At 40.5% G+C, this 19,227-nt stretch overlaps 1 protein-coding gene across 50 annotated transcripts in view; it reads left to right on the forward strand.

The window, feature by feature from the left end:
* MAPK10 (mitogen-activated protein kinase 10) overlaps positions 1-19,227 on the forward strand; it is a 364,716-nt gene that overhangs the window by 48,483 nt on the left and 297,006 nt on the right. For 19 of the 50 annotated variants that reach the window (XM_081581714.1, XM_081581593.1, XM_081581559.1 and 16 more), the window contains one exon: positions 2,831-2,940. The exons of the other annotated variants lie outside the window; for them this stretch is intronic. The gene's annotated coding sequence lies outside the window, so the exon portion shown is untranslated. The remainder of the gene's footprint in view (positions 1-2,830; positions 2,941-19,227) is intronic. 50 annotated transcript variants of the gene reach the window in all.

The following is a 19,227-nucleotide window of genomic DNA, read 5'->3' on the forward strand; positions in this document are numbered from 1 at the left end:
TCTTTGTGACCCCATGGACTGCAGCACGCCAGGCCTCCCTGTGCATCACCAGCTCCCAGAGATTATTCAAATTCATGTCCACTGAGTTGGTGATGCCATTCAACCATCTCATCCTCTGTCATTCCTTTCTCCTCTTGCCTTCAATCTTTCCCAGCATCAGGGCCTTTTCACATGAATCAGTTCTTCTCATCAGGTGGCCACAATATTGGAGTTTCAGCTTCAGTATCAGTCCTTCCAATGAATATTCAGGACTGATTTCCTTTAGGAAGGATGGTTGGATCTCCTTGCAGTCCAAGGGACTCTCAGGAGTCTTCTCCAACACCACAGTTCAAGGAAACCAGAGTCTGAGCAGTTGGACTCTTGTTGCTGTTGATTAGTCACTAAGTCATGTGTGACTCTTTTGTGACCCCATGGACTGCAGCCCTCCAGGCTCCTCTTGTCCATGGGATTTTCCCAGCAAGGATACTGGAATGGGCTGCCATTTCCTTCTCCAGGGTATCTTCTGACCCATTGAAAAAGGCAAATAGGTAAATCTTGAGAAAACATATATGATAAGGATAAAACTAACTGGTCTGTTAGTATTTGAATATTTGGGCAGATGAATGGGAGCTTGCATGCCAGGTAGAGGATTCTGGATGATATTTCAGCCTCAGTGCATTCCCAGCATCAGTGCTTGGCCCCACAGACTGATTTATCTGGTGATCGAGGGAAGTAGAGAGCAACATTTTCTTTCATTATATGTGGACTGACAATTGCGGATAAAGTGGGTGCTCTGCATCAGCTCTCTCTCTCTTTTTTTTTTTAATTGGAGGATAATTGATTTACAATGTTGTGTGTTTCTGCTGTACAACAAAGTGAATCAGTTATATGTATACGCATACCCCCCTTCTTGAGCCTCCTCCCACCTCCCCCTCCATTCCACTCCTCTAGGTCCTCATAGAGCACTGAGCTGAGCTCCCTGTGTTGTATACAGCAGCTTCCCAATAGCTGTCTGTTTTACACGTGGTGGTGTGTATATGTCAATGCTACTTTCCCAATTTGTCCCACCCTTCCCTTCCCCACCTACTCTGTGTCCGCATGTCCATTCCCTCTGTCTCCTGCTCCAGCTCCTGATTGATGTGCTGATATAATGACTAGTTGCAATAGTCCCTCTTCTTGGGTTGCACACTTGCTGGATTATACAATCACATCTCATGCAGATGTCCACCATCTTATGGACTCAGAATTTTTACCACTTTCCATTTCCCCATTCTCTCCGTGGTGTGAGGCAGTTTCTTTTTTCTGACTCTCAAACACAAAGGGGCTTATAACCCGCCTTGTTCTAGACAACCACTCATGCAAGTGTAGACAGAGACCTTGAGCAGCACCTGAAGTATCCATCTGAAGTGATTCAGGTATGATTTGCCTTTCTTGGGTGATCAAAGTAATTATCAACCTCTATTGCAAGTGCAGAAAACTGCTTCCAAATTTAATCAATGAACTTCCAGATGTTCAAGCTGGATTTACACAAGGCAGAGGAACCAGAGATCAAATTGCTGACATCCATTGGATCATAGAAAAAGCAAGAGGGCTCCAGAAAAACATCTACTTTTGCTTTATTGACTACACCAAAGCCTTTGACTGTGTGGATCACAACAAACTGGAAAATTCTTAAAGAGATGGGAATACCAGAGCATCTGATCTGTCTCCTGAACAATCTATGCAGGTCAAGACAAGACATAACAGTTAGAACTGGACCCGGAACAACAGACTGGTTCCCAATAGGGAAAGGAGTACGTCAAGCCTACATATTGTCACCCTGCTTATTTAACTTCTATGCAGAGTACATCATGTGAAATGCTGGGCTGGATGAAGCACAAGCTGGAATCAATATTGCCAGGAGAAATATCAATAACCTCAGATATGCAGATGACACCACCCTCATGGCAGAAAGCGAAGAAGAACTAAAGAAAGTGAAAGTGAAAGTGGAAGAGGAGAGTGAGAAAGGTGGCTTAAAGCTCAACATTCCCAAAACTAGGATCATGACATCTGGTTTCATCACTTCATGGCAAATAGATGGGGAAACAATGGAAACAGTGAGAGACTTTATAATTTTTTTAGGCTCCAAAATCACTGCTAATCATGACTGCAGCCATGAAATTAAAAGATGCTTGCTCCTTGGAAGAAAAGCTGTGACCAAACTAGACAGCATATTAAAAAGCAGAGACATTACTTTGCCAACAAAGGTCCATCTAGTCAAAGCTATGGTTCTTTCAGTAGTCATGTATGGATGTGAGAGTTGGACTATAAAGAAAGCTGAGCATTGAAGAATTGATGCTTTTGAAGTGTGGTGTTGGAGAAGACTCTTCAGAGTCTCTTGAACTGCAAGGAGATCCAACCAGTTCTTCCTAAAGGAAATCAGTCCTGAATATTCATTGGAAGGACTGATGCAGAAGCTGAAACTTCAATCCTTTGGCCACCTGATGCAAAGAACTGACTCATTTGAAAAGACCCTGTTGCTGGGAAATATTGAAGGCAGGAGAAGGGGATGACAGAGGATGAGATGGTTGGATGGTATCACCAACTCGATGGACATGAGTTTGAGTAATCTCCAGGAGTTGGTGGACAGGGAGGCCTGGCGTGCTGCAGTCCATGGGGTCACAAAGAGTTGGACACGACTGAGTGACTGAACTTAACTGAGACTTCTTGCTACATTAAACTTACCATGTGGAGGTCAAGGTAATCTGGATGCACCATAAATTGCCCTATGATTTACCATAAGTTACCATAGGATAAGATTGATTACATTTATTCACTCAACAGATATTTACTGAGCACTACTGTATGCCAGGTCCTCTTCTAGATGTGGGGATACAATGATGAATGCAGTGGACTGAAAAATCATCTCTGACTTTATGAACTTATGTTCTGGTTGAAGGAGACGGAGAGTAAACCAGAAGAGTAAGTAAAATATATTGTATATCACATGGTGGAAATGGTCAAGGAGGATATTAAAGCGGGGAAATGGATTGGATAGTGTGGTGGAGGGTTACAATTTTCGATAGGGTGACTAGTGAAGGCTCCCTAGAGTCTTATTGAACACAGACTTCTTTTGGTATGTCTGCATGAGCATATTTCCTCTCTCTGCGTGATTCTATATTTGTCCCTTCCAAAATTGTATACTTGGTAAAAGTGGAAGCACTTCCTGGGTAAGTTCTCTACATGTTATCTTCCTGGATAATACCGTCTATTCAAGGGTTTGTGGGTGCCTCTAATTTTTTGCTAGACCCTTCAGACAAGTTCTTAAGAATCACTTATAGGAGAAAGTAGAGTTGTCAAGCTTCAGTTAAACCATTCAGTTCTGCTTAAGACTGGGTTTCAAACAGTTAAGACCAAGTTCTAGAATTAGTCACAATGGTTTAGCTCTCCCAAAATATACAGATCACTAAAAGAAAACAATTTAAACTTTAAAAATTATCTCTCTTCCATGAAATTGATTCTGCCCTGACTTAGAAATTATCTGACACTAATTTATAAAAGTAATTTCATGTTCTAGTTGTTTTCTAAAGGTTATTGTATGGCCTTTTTTTGTTCGTACATTTATTATTTGTTCCAACACTGGTTTCAACAGGAATTATGCTTGTCTTTTTATGTTAGAAATTTTTTGATATGCGTTTGATTTCTTTTGACAAATTTCCAACTCAGGGGTCATCTCTGACATTTTATGAGTTGTGTGATGTATTATCTATTGCAGAGAGAGACAGAGGTAGAGAAGAAAAAGAAGGGGAGAGTGAGAGGAAAAGAGAGCAAGAAGATTAAAAGCAAAATGATTTTTAAAAATCCCAACTTATTTTTAGTCTGTCACTTCTATCTGTAGGAATACTATCTGGTTTTTTGTTACCTTATACTCTAGGGCAGGATCATTATGGGCAGGTTTAAAATTTGAAAAATCATTTTTCACATAGTGTTTATATACCATCGTCTTCAACATATTTGCTGCAACTGGCTTTTAGCTTTAGCTTCTAACAGTTTTGTGATCTTCTAATTTGAATAGACTTCTACACTTAAGATAGTCTAACACATACAGCAAATTATTAACATTTGTTTAAGGGCTTCCCAGGTGGCGCTAGTAGTAAAGAATCTTACTGTCAATGCAGGAGACACAAGAGACACAGGTTCGATCCCTGGGTCAGGAAGATGTCCTGGAGTAGGAAATGGCAACCCACTCCAATATTCTTGCCTGGAAAATTCTATGGACAGAGGAGCCTAGTGGACTTACAAAGAGTTGGACACGACTAAGCAACTGAGCACACATGATCAGATCAAAGCATATATCAAAGTTTATCCCAGGCATTGAGTTACCTTTCACTGGGTCAAAGTTATTGAAATAACATTGGAGGTGCAAGGTTGACGTATGAAGATGGGCAGTGACAGTAAGTTCTGTAGAGAATCTGATTTTCTACCTGTACAGGTGAATGCAGGTAGAAAATTGGACTATCATTCTTTTCTCCTCTTCCCTCTTGCTTCTTCCTATTAGTGTTGATTATCTCTCTGTGTGTATACGGGCTTCCCTGGTGGCTCAGATGGTAAAGAATCTGCCTGCCAATGCAGGAGACCCAGGTTCAATCCCTGGGTTGGGAAGATCCCCTGGAGAAGGGAATGGCAGTCCCCTCCAGTATTCTTGCCTGGAGAATTCCATGGGCAGAGAAGCCTGGTGGGCTACAGTCCATGGGATCACATAGAGTCAGACACAACTGAATGACTAACACACACATATATATCTATACATATATACATATACACATACACATTTGAATGCCTGTTATTCTAGACATTGAGCTCAGAGAAGGTCTTGTCCATGTAAGATCAGAGTTTGTGAGGGACACAAACAGTTCCCTTCATAGCATGTATCACATTTTATAATTATATAATTTATTTGAATAGTAACTTTAAATATTTAAATAAGCTTAAGAAATTTACTGGGAGGAGGGCTGAAGCATTTTTTTGTGAGTGTATTACAAGAGTACTGAATATAGTTTAGGTGTCAGAGAACATCTCCTTGAGTAAAGTTGACTGGGTAGGAATTATCCAGATAAAGGAAGGAGGTTGGTGAAGTGGGAGAAGGTTTTAGGTTGAGGCAACAGCATCTGTGAGAGTCTAGAGGTGAAAGATTTGAAGAGAGAGAAGAATACGAATGAGACTTAAGAAACACGCAGGGTCCAGGTTCCATCATGAAGAGTCTTCCGCACCATATTCATTATGATGTAGAAGAGCTGGAAGTGAAGGGTTGGGGGCATGATCAGATTTGAGTGTTAGAAGAACGCCACCTTTGCTGTATGGAAAATGTTTAGAGAAGGGTAAGTTCAGTGGTGAAGAGACAAGAAGACATAGCAGCACCCTGGACTAGCTGCCGCAGAGTTAGAAGACAGAGGATGGTTGTGTTCAAGGGATATTTAGGAGGAAGATAGAATCTGCAGGACTTGTCTGCATTTGGAAGATGAGGGGATGACAGAGTCAGACACGATCCCTGGCTTCTGGTTTGAATGACTGTGTAGGTGGTGGTTGCTGTTTTAGAGAACGGGAATACTGGAGGAGGAACAGGCCTGGAAGAAATATGAATTCATCTGTGGATGTGTTGAATTTGAGATATCCGGTAGGCAGCTGCATATGGACGTTTAAAGTTTAAGAACTAGGTGTGGGCTGGAGATGACTTTCAGGTTTTATCAGCAAGTAACAGGGCCCTATAGCAGGTGGGGGAAGGAGAGACTCTAGGAATAAACCTTGATAAACACAAACGAAGAGAGGCCAGAGAAGTAGGAAGAAAACTCTAATAAAAAATGATAAAATCTAAAATGTATATGGCAGTTCCTGTGTGTGTGTGTGTATGTGTGTGTGTGTGTGTGTGTGTGTTGGTCGCTCAGTCATGTCCTACTCTTTGCAACCCCATGGACTGAAGCCTGCCAGGCTCCTCTGTCCATGGGATTCCCCACACCAGAGTACTGGAATGGGTAGCCTTTCCCTTTTCCAGGGGATCTTCCTGACCTAGGGATTGAACCCAGGTCTCCCGAATTGCAGGCAGTTTCTTTACCATCTGAGCCATCAGGGAAGCCCCCTAGTTACTGTGGGCCAGGTGCTATTTTATGTGCTTTTTCATATATTAAATCAATTTAGTCATCTTGACAGTTTGGTGCTACTGCTATCCCTCATTTTATGGATGAAAAATATGTGTGGAGTCTAAATGAGGTTGTGTGCCTTACAGATTGTCCCAGAGCTGGTGTCTGTCAGAGCTGATTTAAGCATGGGCAATCTGACTTCAGTGATGTGGGCTCTTTCTCTGTGTCTTTACGTTCTTCTGAAAGACGTGGAGTTGTGTTGCATAGAAATTCTGGTCAGAGAGAAAATCTAGAGCCACGTCACTGCCTAGAGGCCAAGGAAGATCAGAGCTGAAAGTTGTCCATTACCTTTAATGACATTTGTCACTAACAAGAACTTGTTTACTGTTGAGATGGCCTGAGAAGACAGATCATAGGCTGAGGATCTAGTGGGAGATGAGGAGGCAAAGACAGCAAGTGTGGAGGGTGTTGTCCTGCAGTTTGACAGGGAAGGTGAAGAGAGAGGTGTTGGGGAATTCTAGATGGCAGACTTGGAATAGGAAAAGAAGCCACAGAAACAATTTGATTTTGGAGTAGAGCAGCGAGGGGTTCTTTGTGATGGGGATACATTTGAGAAGCATTGCTTTTTCTAGAAGGCTTCTCAGGTGGCTCAGTGGTAAAGAATCTGCCTGCCAATGCAGGAGATGCAGGTGACTGGGGATCGATCCCTGGGTCAGGAAGATCCCCTGGAGGAGGAAATGGCAACCCATTCCAGTATTCTCACCTAGAAAATCGCATGGACAGAGGGGCCTGGCAGGCTGCAGTCACAGAGTTGGACGTGACTGAATGTGCATGCTTTTTCTAGAAGGAGACAGGTATGGCCTAAAATAATCATCAGGCAATCCTTGATTATAAATGAGTTTTGCTGCTTTTTAAAACTCTCCACAGCCACACAGTAATTAGTTGATTGCCATTATCCATCAGTCGGCAGCATTAAATTTAGATGCAAAACCTATGGCCTTCTCTCTTGAGAACCTTGGGAACAAACACAGAATAAAATTGTAACCAGACATAAATAGAGTACTCTCACGTAGGACAAATGACAATTATATTTTAGTGCATTTCACTCCACTTGCTCGCTTCTTTCCATTTATTACAGATGGCAAGAATTGCCTTGAGGAAGTTTCCCTAAAAATTGCTTTTCCTTACAGCTTCAAATCAGGTTTGGTTTTGACCCTAGGCTTTTGTCTTTGAAGGTCAGTTGGACCATCATCTCTGCTATGACCTCCAGACTATTAAGGAGCTCTTGTGAAAGATTTTGTGGAAAGTTACAGGGTGAAGTGGCCCATTTGTCTATGGGAGAATAGGGCACAGAGAAACGTCACAGATTCGAGTGGTACTATGTTGTGTCAAACCACACCAGTGCCTTCATAATAAAGGTGGGATGGAATGTGTCTTTTAATGTTCTGTGGAATTTCATGGGTGGCATTCTTTCCTTATTCCATCATGCATGCGTGCTATGTCACTTCAGTCATGTCCAACTCTTTGCGACCCTATGGACTGTAGCCTGCCAGGCTCCTCTGTCCATGGGATTCTCTAGGCAAGAACACCGGAGTGGGTTGCCATGCATTTCTCCAGGGAATCTTCCCAACCCAGGGATCGAACATGCGTCTCTTATGTCTCCTGCATTGGCAGGTGTGTTCTTTACCACTGCCACTACCTTGGAAGCTCTTTTCCATGATAGAGAGCTGAATTACAGAATTTTTTTTTTTTTATACTGAATCTCAAAGATGTATTTGTTCTGCAAGCTTTTCCCCCTATCTAAAATCCACAACATGAGTTTGATGAGTCTGTGAAACTTTAGAGTAATTAAAAAAAAAATCTTCCCATTGGGGGAGAATGATTATAAAATGATGCATTTAAGTGGGGGACTTCCCTGGTGGCACGGGGTAAAGAATCTGCCTGCACGAGACACAAGAGACATGGGCTTGATCCCTTGGTCTGGAAGATCCCTCCAGCATTCTTACTGAGGTAATCCAGTGGACAGAGGAGTATGAAGGGCTACTGTCCAAGGGATTGCAAAGAGTCGGACACAACTGAGTGACCAAGTACCAGCTCAAGCATTTCAGTATACAGTTGTATTTAATGTAAAGTTTTATTTAAAATAAAGCTTATTTAAGGTTTCTAAAGATTTATTCAAATGTAAAATGAGTTTAAGTGTGGTATTGTTATCTTAACACTTTAATTTTGTTGTGTTAGTTTGTGTTGTTTTAAACATCCATAGTATATTTGCATATTATTTAAAGAAAAAAATAGTGTGCCATAAATAGATTTTTGCTACAAGGGCGTACCTTTTTAAGAAAAAATGTAAGGTTATCAGTTAATCATTTCAGATGCTAAAATGGGTCCCAAGGGAAAAAGAAAGTAAGATTAATGACAGACAGACATAGTTAATGATTAAGTGAATTTCAGTTATAAACCCAAGAAAAGCATAGGCAAGACCAGTTAAAGAGTCCTTTTTTCTTTAGTAGTAGGTAGTAATTTTTTCCTTCCAAACAGGCTTTGTAGATAATTATACTTGCTGAATCATTTGTCACATTGCGCATTTCCTCATAACTATGAAATGTATTTCATGAGGTCCATTTCATGATTGATTGGTTGCTCTTAAGAAAAAAATGCTTGAGCCTTTCCCTGTTGAAAAGCTTTCCGTGACTGTTTGCTTGAGGAAATTCTCAGTACAGAGTCTTTGTCGAAGGAAAAACAGGGCAATGAAGCCAGTTGAGAACATTTTTCTTTTCGGTTCAGTGAGGCTGTGAGAGGGAAGGAGCACCTGTGCTTTCAGCCTGTGCCTCTTAGTGTCCTTTTCTGAGGGTCATAAACAGAAGTGGCTCTTTTTTCCATTGTTTGGTTTATTCTGATGAGGCTCTGTTCTTGAGTTTACAGGCTGATAGAAGGGTCCAGAGGGGACTCTGTAATCGCATTCAAACTGGCACCTGGCCACACATCATGTTTGAGAAATTCCCTGTATTCAGAGGGAAGTGCGGAGTCTGTCCTGTGTTCTGTATCTTGCCTGCGTGCTCTCAAGCGAGGGGAACGACATTCCTTCTCTGCTTCTGTTGCTGTCTGCTTTGTATGGAATTATCTACACCTTTGGAAAAGCCTGTTTTTCTGGCTCCTGCTTTGATGAACTTGAGGAAAGCTATAGATTGTCTTTGATTTTAAGAACTTTTCTGGTAGATTAAGTCAGCCTTGAGAGAGGAAGGCATTGTTCCTATTGTCTTCACACCTCGCTTTCTAGCTTCCTTGTAAAGATGAGTTTTTAGCTCAAGTGTTTATATATACATATATGTATATATATATATATATATATATGTGAAAGTGAAAGTTGCTCACTTGTGTCCAACTCTTTGCGACCCCATGGACTATAAAGTCCATGGAATTCTCCAGGCCAGAATACTGGAGTGGGTAGCCATTCCATTCTCCAGTGGATCCTCCCAACCCAGGGATCGAACCCAGTCTCCCGCATCACAGGTGGATTCTTTGCCAGCTGAACTATTGTATATTATATATATATATATATATATATATATATATATACACACACACACACACACACACACACACACACACATTTTATGTATGCTGACCAGGGCTTCCCTGGTGGTTCAGATAGTAAAGAATCCACCTGTGATATGGGAGACCTGGGTTTGATCTCTGGGTTGGGAAGATCCCTTGGAGAAGAAAATGGCAACCCACTCTGGTATTCTTGCTTGGAGAATCTATGGACAGAGAAGCCTGGTGGGCTACAGACCATGGGGCTGCAAAGAGTTGGACACGACTGAAGGACTTACACTTTCTTTCTTTCACTTTCATAGTGACTTGAACTCTCTGAGTTTGTAGATTTATTTGCAAGCCATTCACAACCTTGATAAACTGCTTGCCAATATTTATGTTTTCTCTTTGGTAATTTTTTCAAACTTTTTTTTTTAAATTCAACAAACACTTATTGAGTAGCTAGGCACTGTGCTATAACTCTAGGATGAAAATGAATAGTATACAGTTTATACACGTGATCTCTTGGTACCCAGAAGGAACACCAACAAGTGTATTTAACATATTTAATTAGCTTAATATTTTGACAAAAAATTCAAGTTTCTACCCGTCATTATGATCATGTTGAGTTAACATAGAAATGGAAGCAACCCCTTAGTAGTGATCCCTGTAGCTTCTCTGAGTTGCTACTAGAGTTTCCCTCAGGTGTGGAAGAGCGGGAAGAGAAACACAGGGACAAAGATGAAGTTTATCTTGAGAGCCTCCTGCTTGCATCTGTTTTTGATTCACTTGTGCGTAGCTTGTGAATCCCATTAGGGTGAGGAGTTTAGCTAGCAGGTGCCTGAGGTTCTCATGAACTTCTGCTTGAATACAAAAAAACTGAAATAAGTGCCATATTATTATTGTATCAGTTCCCATAGAAAGATACTGATTATTCTGAGCAACACAAGACAATATGCATTTATGTGAATCCTCATGTATGTAGACGCTCATTTTCAGGGAGAAGGACACCTGTGCACACATACACCCAGCAGGGTGCACATATGTTCCTCTGTGCTGTCTCTGGTGACCCCTCATAAGTGAACTTTCCTGATTTAGGGATGTAAAACTCTACTAAATGGAAAGTCTAGAAAATAGTTGCCTCTGTCAGTCCTTATCCAAGTAAGATTTGTTTTACTCTCTTCATTGCTCATGAGATTTATCACTTTGGACACAGTTGCATTTGAAAACAGAAGACTTCCTTAAAATAGGAGTTTTTCCAAAAAGGTTCATTCTTCCTACCTCCTTCCCTCTCTGTTTCCTCCCTCCCTTCCTTCCTTCTTTCTTTCATTCATTCATTTTGGGCAGGTAGAAATGAGGTGACCTGTAGAGACTAGAGAGGGAGGTTAGTCAGCAAAACTAGGGGAAGAAAAGACAAATTGATGACTTGGGATCTTTGCAGAGGGGTCTGACAGGAGGTGCAGTGAAGAACAAAGTGATGAGAGCAGGCCTGGGGGAGAGAAGTCACACTGTCTTAAGCCCCAGACAGGGATCTCTTTTTGCTGAGCCGTCCTTGCCCATGGTAACAGGCCTTGGATTAAAAGGCATCTTCCTTTTTATTACACAGTGCTGACTTCCTGCTTAAATAAAACTGTAATATAACAATGCAGTTTAGTATAGAGATTACTTGCATTCTTAAAAATCTCTGTAGTAGTAATAATCTGAAAAAGGGTAGAACGAAAAGATCAGTGAATGAAAAACTTATATTCATTTATCCAGCTGGTTATGATATGTTTAACTATGTTTGTATTTGTGGAGTGTGTTTGATTGCAAATAGAGTTTATAACTCTTAATAAACACTAAATAAATATTGAGAGTTTAGAAAAAGTAGCATTTAAAAATGTACAGTGTTATGCTACTTAATGAAGCATTATGTAAGACATTGCGATCATGTTGTCCTTCAAAGGACAGTATTCAATGCAAGAGTGAAACTTGTAAATATTTAAGCATTTGCAAAAGAAAGTAGTGCTATAAGTAACTCAGGGAAAAGTGTCAAACACTATAAAGTAGAATTCCTTAGGATTTTAGTGGTTAAAGTGGCATGTTGGCACTGACTAAAGGAAAAAATTTATATTTTTTAAACTTCAGAGTGAGATCATTTTTTAAACCCTGAGATGGGATAATCTATGTGAAAGTCAAAAACAAAAATCATCGTACTGTGTGTTTGGTGAACTTCTCTTGGAATACCCAAGGTTTCCAAGATTTGTAAAATTTAATAAAGTATTTGACTTTCAACCAGATGGGTTAGATACCATGTGAAATAAAAAGATGCCTCCTTGTACATCTACTCCCTCTGCACAGTTATAAAAAGGTTCTTAAAATAGATTTAAGAATGCTGAAAGTAATATAATAAGGAACAAGGTGGTTAAATACTTACACAGTACAGATTTAAAATCAAGTAACTGTATATATTTCCTGTGCTCCCAGGCGCACTTATGTAATTGTTAGCATAAAGTTTACTCCATATTTCATTAGTGATTTTATCTCCCTAGTGAATGTGGTTGACTTTTAGTTCTATTATTTGTTACTGCTTAATTTCTTTTCCAGTGGCGAAGAGAGCTATAGACTTGTACTTGGTAGATTTTTCAGCTATTTCATGTAAAAAATCTAGTATAAGCTGACCGTGTTTAACTCCAGAGGTGTACTACTCTAAAAGGAATTTAGGCTACTATATAGTGGGCTTCCTTTTTCAGTGTTTAGGAGGAGTTGCAGGGGGAAAGGAGAAGCTATGAGAAGCCATCTCTCCATTAAATTGCCTCCTAACCACTATTGCCTCAGCTCAGCCCCAAACCACTGCAATTACCTCCCTCCCAGACTCTGCCTCAGCTCTCTCCACGCTGGAATGTGTCAGACACAGTGATGTCAGAGTGAATTTTTTGAAAAAAGATTAGACATATCTCATCCCTGCTGACATGTATCCGGTGGTTCTCCCATAAAGTCCAAATTTCTTACCACAGTAACTAAGTCTCTTTATATTCTTGCCAGCCACATTTCCTGGCCTTTGTGAATCTAAGACTCTGGTTGTTCGCTGAGCAAGCCATATCTTTTCTTTCTTATTTTGACTGTGCCACGCGGAATGTGTGGGTTCTTAGTTCCCTGACCAGGAATCGAACCCATGCCCCCTGCATTGGAAGCAAGGAGTCTTAACCACTGGACAGATAGGGAAATCTCCCCTCTTTTTTTCTTTTTGCCATGTCCTTTCATGAATTTCCTTCTGATTGGAGTCTTCTGTGCAGCTAATTTCAGTCTCTGACTGGGTAAGTCACATTTATTTTGCAGTGTCCCTGACTCTGTGAAGGCCTTTCCAGGCATTTTTATACCCAGCAAAAATAATGCTCCCTTTTCTTGTTCCTCATAGCTCTTTTGAGGAAGACATCCTCAGAGACAGAGCTGTTTTCTTCTTACAGTCCTCTGGGCATACTATATGAACATGCTAAGTGCTCAATTAATTCTGGTTGACAAATTAATAAATTCTATATAGACTTTTTGCTTTATAAATTCTTTATGTATTCTTTTCTCAGCGGCGATTTACCCATTTGACACTGGTTAGATATGTATTAGGATTTTTAAACCAACAATTGTTTAAACTAAGGAAACAAGGTGAAATGAATTAACGTGCAGCATTTTACATTAAATTACTTTTTACTTAGCACTTCTTTACATTGCAACTATAATAAAAATTACAATGTTCCTATATATGTATTTTGCAACTTTAAAATATATACTATAATATTATTGACTATAGTCACCAGGCTATATGGTACATCCCTTTATTTATTTTATAACTGGAAGATTGATTTCTTGATCTACTTCACCCATTTCGCTGCCCCAACCCAACCTTTTTTTGCCAACAACCGCCCTTTTGTCTTCTGTGAGTTTTGTTTTGCTTGTTTGTTTTTTCTTTACATTTCATACAGAGGTGAGATCATATGGTATTTGTCTTTCACTTAGCATAATATCTCAAGGTCTAGCCATGTTATTCCACATGGCTGTATTTCCTCCTTTTATATGGCTAGTAGTATTCCATTGTGTGTGTATGTATCATGTCTTCTTTATTCTTCCATCAATGGACACTTAGGTTGATTTCATGTCTTAGTTATTGTAAATTTTGCTGCAGTGAACATAGGGCTGTGTATATCTTTTCAAATTAGTGTTTCCATTTTCTTCAGATTAATATCCAGAAATGGAATTTCTGGATCATATGGTAGTTCTCATTTTAATTTTTTGAGGAATCACCAAACTGTTTTCCATGGTGTCAGCACCAGTTTACTCTTCCCCCATCTTTTACGTTTTTGAAGTTACATTTTACCTTTTTATTTTGTGTATCACTTAACTAATTATTTTAGTTATTATTTTTAGTATTTTTTGTCTTTTAACCTTTGTACTATCTTCCTAAGTGATTAATTCACTACCTTTACTGTGTATATTGACCTCTACCAATGAGATTTATACTTTCATATGTTTTCAACTAACTAATGTTCTTTTAACTTAAAGAAGTTCCTTTAACATTTCTTGTAAGGCTGGTTTAGTGGCAATGAATTCTTTTAGCTTTTACTTGTCTGGAAAATGCTTTACTTTTCTTTCAGTTTTAAATGATAACCTTGCTAGCTAGAATATTTTTGGTTAGTATTTTTTCTGTTCAGCACTTTGAAAATATTGTTCTACTCTCTTTTGGCCTGCAAAGTTTTTGCTGAAAAATCTGCTGCTAGTCTTATGGGGGTTCCCTTGTACGTAACAAGCTGTTTTTCTCTTGATGCTTTAAAGAGTCTCTTTATTTTTAACTGTTGACTTTTTAATGTGTCTTGGTGTGGATCTTTTGGGATTCATCTTATTTAGATCTTTCTAGATTTCCTGGAATTGGATGTCTGTTTTGTGCCCCAGGTTAGAGAAGTTTTCAGCCGTTATTTCTTCAGAGTCCAGAGTGCTAACCATTACACTATGGAATCCACAGCTGTTATTTCTTCAAATATGTTTTCTGCCCTCTTCTCTCTTTTCACCTTCTGGAACCCGTATAATACAAATGTTATCTGCTTGATGTTGTTCCACATGTCCCTTAAGCTATCTTCATTTAAAAAAATTCCTTTCTTCTTTTTCTGTTCTGTTTGGATGAGTTTCACTGCTCTGTCTTCTAGATATCTAATCCTATCTTCAGGTTCATCTAGTGGAGTCTGCTGTTGGAACCCTTCTAGTGTATTTCTCAGTTCAATTAGTGTATTCCTCAGCTCTGTGACTTCTGTTTGTGACTGTTACTTGGAACTGTTTATCAGGTAAATTGTTATCTCTGTCTCATTAAGATTTTTTCCCCTGAGGCTTTATTTTGTTCTTTACTTGGAATATATTCCTCTGTTTGCTTATTTTGCTTGACTTTCTGTGTTTGTTTTTGTGTGGTAGGTGAGCGAGCTTCCTCTCCTAGTCTTGACAGAGTGGCTCTGTATAGGAGATGGACCTTATCTTTCAACCTTGAACTAACTCTTGGTTGTCTCTTTATCCTTTGTGATTGTCTAAGCAGCCTGACTTATTCCTGAGAGGTCTCAGTTGTTGAAGGTGTGCCAAGACCTGTCAGTATTCCAAAGGTAGGGATTACAGTTTGCACCTTGTTTCAGGCTGTTTGGAAGCCTGGCTTTTAAAGTGTGCAAACATATACAGTCCCATTTGGGGGCTTCCCTGGTAGCTCAGATGGTAAAAAATCTGCCTACCGTGCAGGAAGCCTGGATTTGATCCCTGGGTCGGGAAGATCCCCTTGAGAAGGGAATGGCAACCCACTCCAATATTCTTGCCTGGAGAATTCCGTGGACAGAGGAACCTGGCAGGCTACAGTCTACAGTCCATGGGTTCACAAAGAGTCAGACTCAACTGAGGGACTAACACTTTCACACTTTCATGGGATTACAATTATAAACCCTGTTTGCCCCAGACCAGGTGATCTGGAGGATGACCCCTGGGCAACAGCTGTAGAACTTGGGGTTTCAGATGAGTGTCTCCACTCCTTTCTGAGACATTCTAGTGAACTTCTGAGAACTCTCCTTCTGGTGAGTTCTAGTGAGGTAGAGGAGGAGTGCAAAGATGCTGTCACCTGGCCTACATTCCCTAAGAGCATTTCTGTACCCTCTAGATGTGTGGCATGCCTGAAGTCTGCCCTTCAGGCTGAAGCTCCAAGACAAGTAGATAAGCTTTTTTTCACAGAAAGACTGAGGATGTATTTCAGTCTGTAGTTTGTGTAGTGCCCTGGGAGTGGTAGCCTGCTAAGAACTGTCTCTCCAGTTATTTAAAGTCCTGTGGGACCCAGGCACAGAAGTCCCCCAGTCACCAGAGCCAAATGATCGAGGAGCCTCTTCTTTGTGGACTGTGTGTTCCTACCAGCTTTGGCAAGGCAGCAGGAAAGCACAGGGCTGGAGTGCACCTCCTGGATGTTGTAGGTTGCTGGGAGAGCGCAGGACTACCGAGTGCCCACTGGTTCTTGCCAGGCCATGGGAAGAACAGCAGGGCTGCCTGCCTGCTGGCAATATCAGGGTAGAGTGAGAATGCAAAAGTGGTCCCTTGTGAGAGGGTTCCAGCAGGCCCTCAGCCCTCTGGCAGACACAAAGATTAGCAGATAAATCTCCTTCACATAGAGTCCGGGTGCTTTTCAAACCGCTACATTTTCACTGGTCCCTGGGGTGAGTGAGTCTATGTGCAAACCCTTTAGGAGGTGTATCTCAGTTCCCTCCATCCCTTTAGGTCACTGGGGCATGAACCTCATTGGTTTTCAAAGCCAGATGTTTTGAGGGCTTGTTTCTCTGTTGCAGATCCCAGTGGCTAGGATTCTTGATATGGGGCCTAAACTCCTTTCTCTTCAGGGAGAGGCTCTGGATTTGTGAGACCCCTTCTGATCCTGAGTTGCTGTGCTGGGGGTGGGGTTCTCTTTTGTGAGAGACCATGTCTTTGCTTCTCCTACTCCTCTCAATGTGGGCCTTTAAACAACTGTGAAGAAGCTGTTCAGTTTTCAGGTCTTTTTCAGAGGAAATTGTTCCATAAGTAGCTGGAGATTTGGTGTGTCCATGAGAGGAGATGAGTTCAGGATCTTCCTATGTCACCATCTTGGACTGCCCCCTAAATTTTATTTAAACACTAAGATACAATTGCATGTTTTTGAAATCTATTTGAGTTCCTAGATCTAAGCTTGTGCGGTTTTTAATAATAAACACTCATAAGTAATGAAGGCTGTGTCTTGTAAAATTTAAGACATTTCTAACACCACACTCATGTCTAAGATTCTTTAGTAGTACCATTTGTTGATAATGTTAATTCAATAAATGAAATATGAAAAACAGCATAGTATAGTGGTTAAGCAAAGTAACCTTAGAGGCAAACTGTTGAAATATTGGCTCCATCAATTACAACTTGAATAACTTTAAGATATTAATGTGCTTAAATTTATTTTTCCCTTAAATGGAGACAATATTGGTGAGACATCGCTTTGCCGACAAAGGTCTGTCAAGTCAAAGCTATGGTTTTTCCAGTAATCATGTACGGATGTGAGAGTTGGACCATAAAGAAGGCTGAGAGCCGAAGAATTGATGCTTTTGAATTGCGATGCTAGAGAAGACTCTTGAGAGTCCCTTGGACTGCAAGGGGATCAAACCAGTCCATCCTAAAGGAAATCAGTCCTGAATATTTATTGGAAGGACTGATGCTGAAGCTGAAATTCCAATACTTTGGCCACCTGAGGCGAAGAGCTGACTCATTGGAAAAGACCCTGATGCTGAGAAAAATTGAAGGCAGGAGGAGAAAGGGGCAGCAGAGAATGAGATGGTTACATCGTATCACTGACTCAATAGACATGAGTTTGCACAAACTCCAGGAGATAGTGAGGAACAGGGGAGCTTGGCATACTGATTCCATGGGGTTGCAAACAGTTAGAAACAACTTAGCAACTGAACAACAACAACAATTAGTAATTGTCCTTATATGATGATTTTGTGAATTAAGTGAGTTATTTGATTTAATAGTAACTAGGCTCCCAGTACAGGTCAGTAAGTGTTAGCTGTTATTATTATTAGTATTCCTCAATTACTTCACCACCTGCTTTTCCTCTGTGCTCTAGTGAACCTCACTTATTTAATTATTGGTTTAGGGTGTATTTAGGAGTATTTTCCATTTCAAATTGCAACTGTTAGTTGGAAGCTTACAGGTACAGAAGGTTGCACTAAAATGACAACAAAAGGAGAGTTAGGAATTAGAAACTAAATTGAACTCCTCATTTCCTTTGTGTAAATGTTGTCCAAAACAATATGCAGTTTAGAAGACTACGCACAGAGTGCAGTGGCTAAAGTATGAGAGTTTATACAGGCTATAAACTAAAAAAGGAATTTTAAAATGCAGTTTTTGCTATGAAGAGCAAATTTTGTAGACTCTGTGAATGTGTGTGTGTGTGTGTGAATAAAGATACATGTTTTAAGGGGTGCTCAGATTTACGAGTAGGTAGAGGAAATTCATAGATGAGAATTCCTCAAAAGGGTAGTGACTAAAAAATGAGGGGAATACAGGCTCATTAATGATGCTCTTTGTGATGGAATTTTTGCAGAGATTTTATGGGCAATGTGAATTTCTTTCATTTCTAGAGATGGAATATATTCTTCTATCTATAACAATTTATTTGGCTATTAAATGCACAAAATGAACAGAAGATAATTCCTCAGAGGAAGGAGAGATAAACTCAAATAAATGACACTCAGTATTTTCCCGGCTTGAATCATACCTCTGCCTAAATGTCATTTTCTTTACTGAATATCTCTTTTTAGTAACTATCTGAAAGGCATGTGTGCATGCTCAGTCATGTCCGACTCTTTGCCGCTCCAGGGACTGTAGCCCGTCAGGCTCCTCTGTCCAAGGGATTTGCCAGTTCCTCCTCCAGGGGATCTTCCTGACCCAGGGATCAAACTTGTGTCTCTTGCGTCTCCTGCATTGGCAGGTGGATTCCTTACCACGAGGGCCACCAGGTAATATGGTGTAAGGAATCTGAAAACAAACTGCTACTTGTGTTCAAATCTTTTTTTAAAGCATTTCATTTTTTTATAAAAGGTTTATTTATGTGTGTATTTATTTTTGGCTGTGCAGACTCTTTTCTAGTTGTGGCGAGTAGGGGCTACTCTCTAGCGGCTGGTGTGCAGGATTCTCACTGCAGTGGCTTCCCTTGTTGCGGAGCACAGATTCTATAGTGTTCAGCCTTCAGTCATTGTGACACACCCACTGAGCAGTTGTGACTCCGGGCTCCAAAGCACAGGCTCAACAGCTGTGGCACACAGGCTTAGCTGCTCTGAACCACGTGGGCTCTTCCTGAACCAGGGATCAAACCTGTGTCTCCTGCATTGGAAGGCAAATTCTTCACCATTGAGCCACCAGGGAAGGCTGTGTTCAAATCTTGATTCTGCCTTTTACAAGTTTTGTGATTTGGGTATGGTTTGACCACATCAAACCTCCATTTCCTCTATGAGATGGAGATAATGTTAATAGTACATAAGAGACAGTGTTGTTGTGTGGGAGATGATGAATGTGTGGTTCTAGTATTTGGCACACAATAAGTGAT

Source organism: Giraffa tippelskirchi, chromosome 1 (assembly GCF_054371585.1).
Source record: "Giraffa tippelskirchi isolate mGirTip1 chromosome 1, T2T-mGirTip1v1.2.pri, whole genome shotgun sequence".
Taxonomy (NCBI): domain Eukaryota; kingdom Metazoa; phylum Chordata; class Mammalia; order Artiodactyla; family Giraffidae; genus Giraffa; species Giraffa tippelskirchi.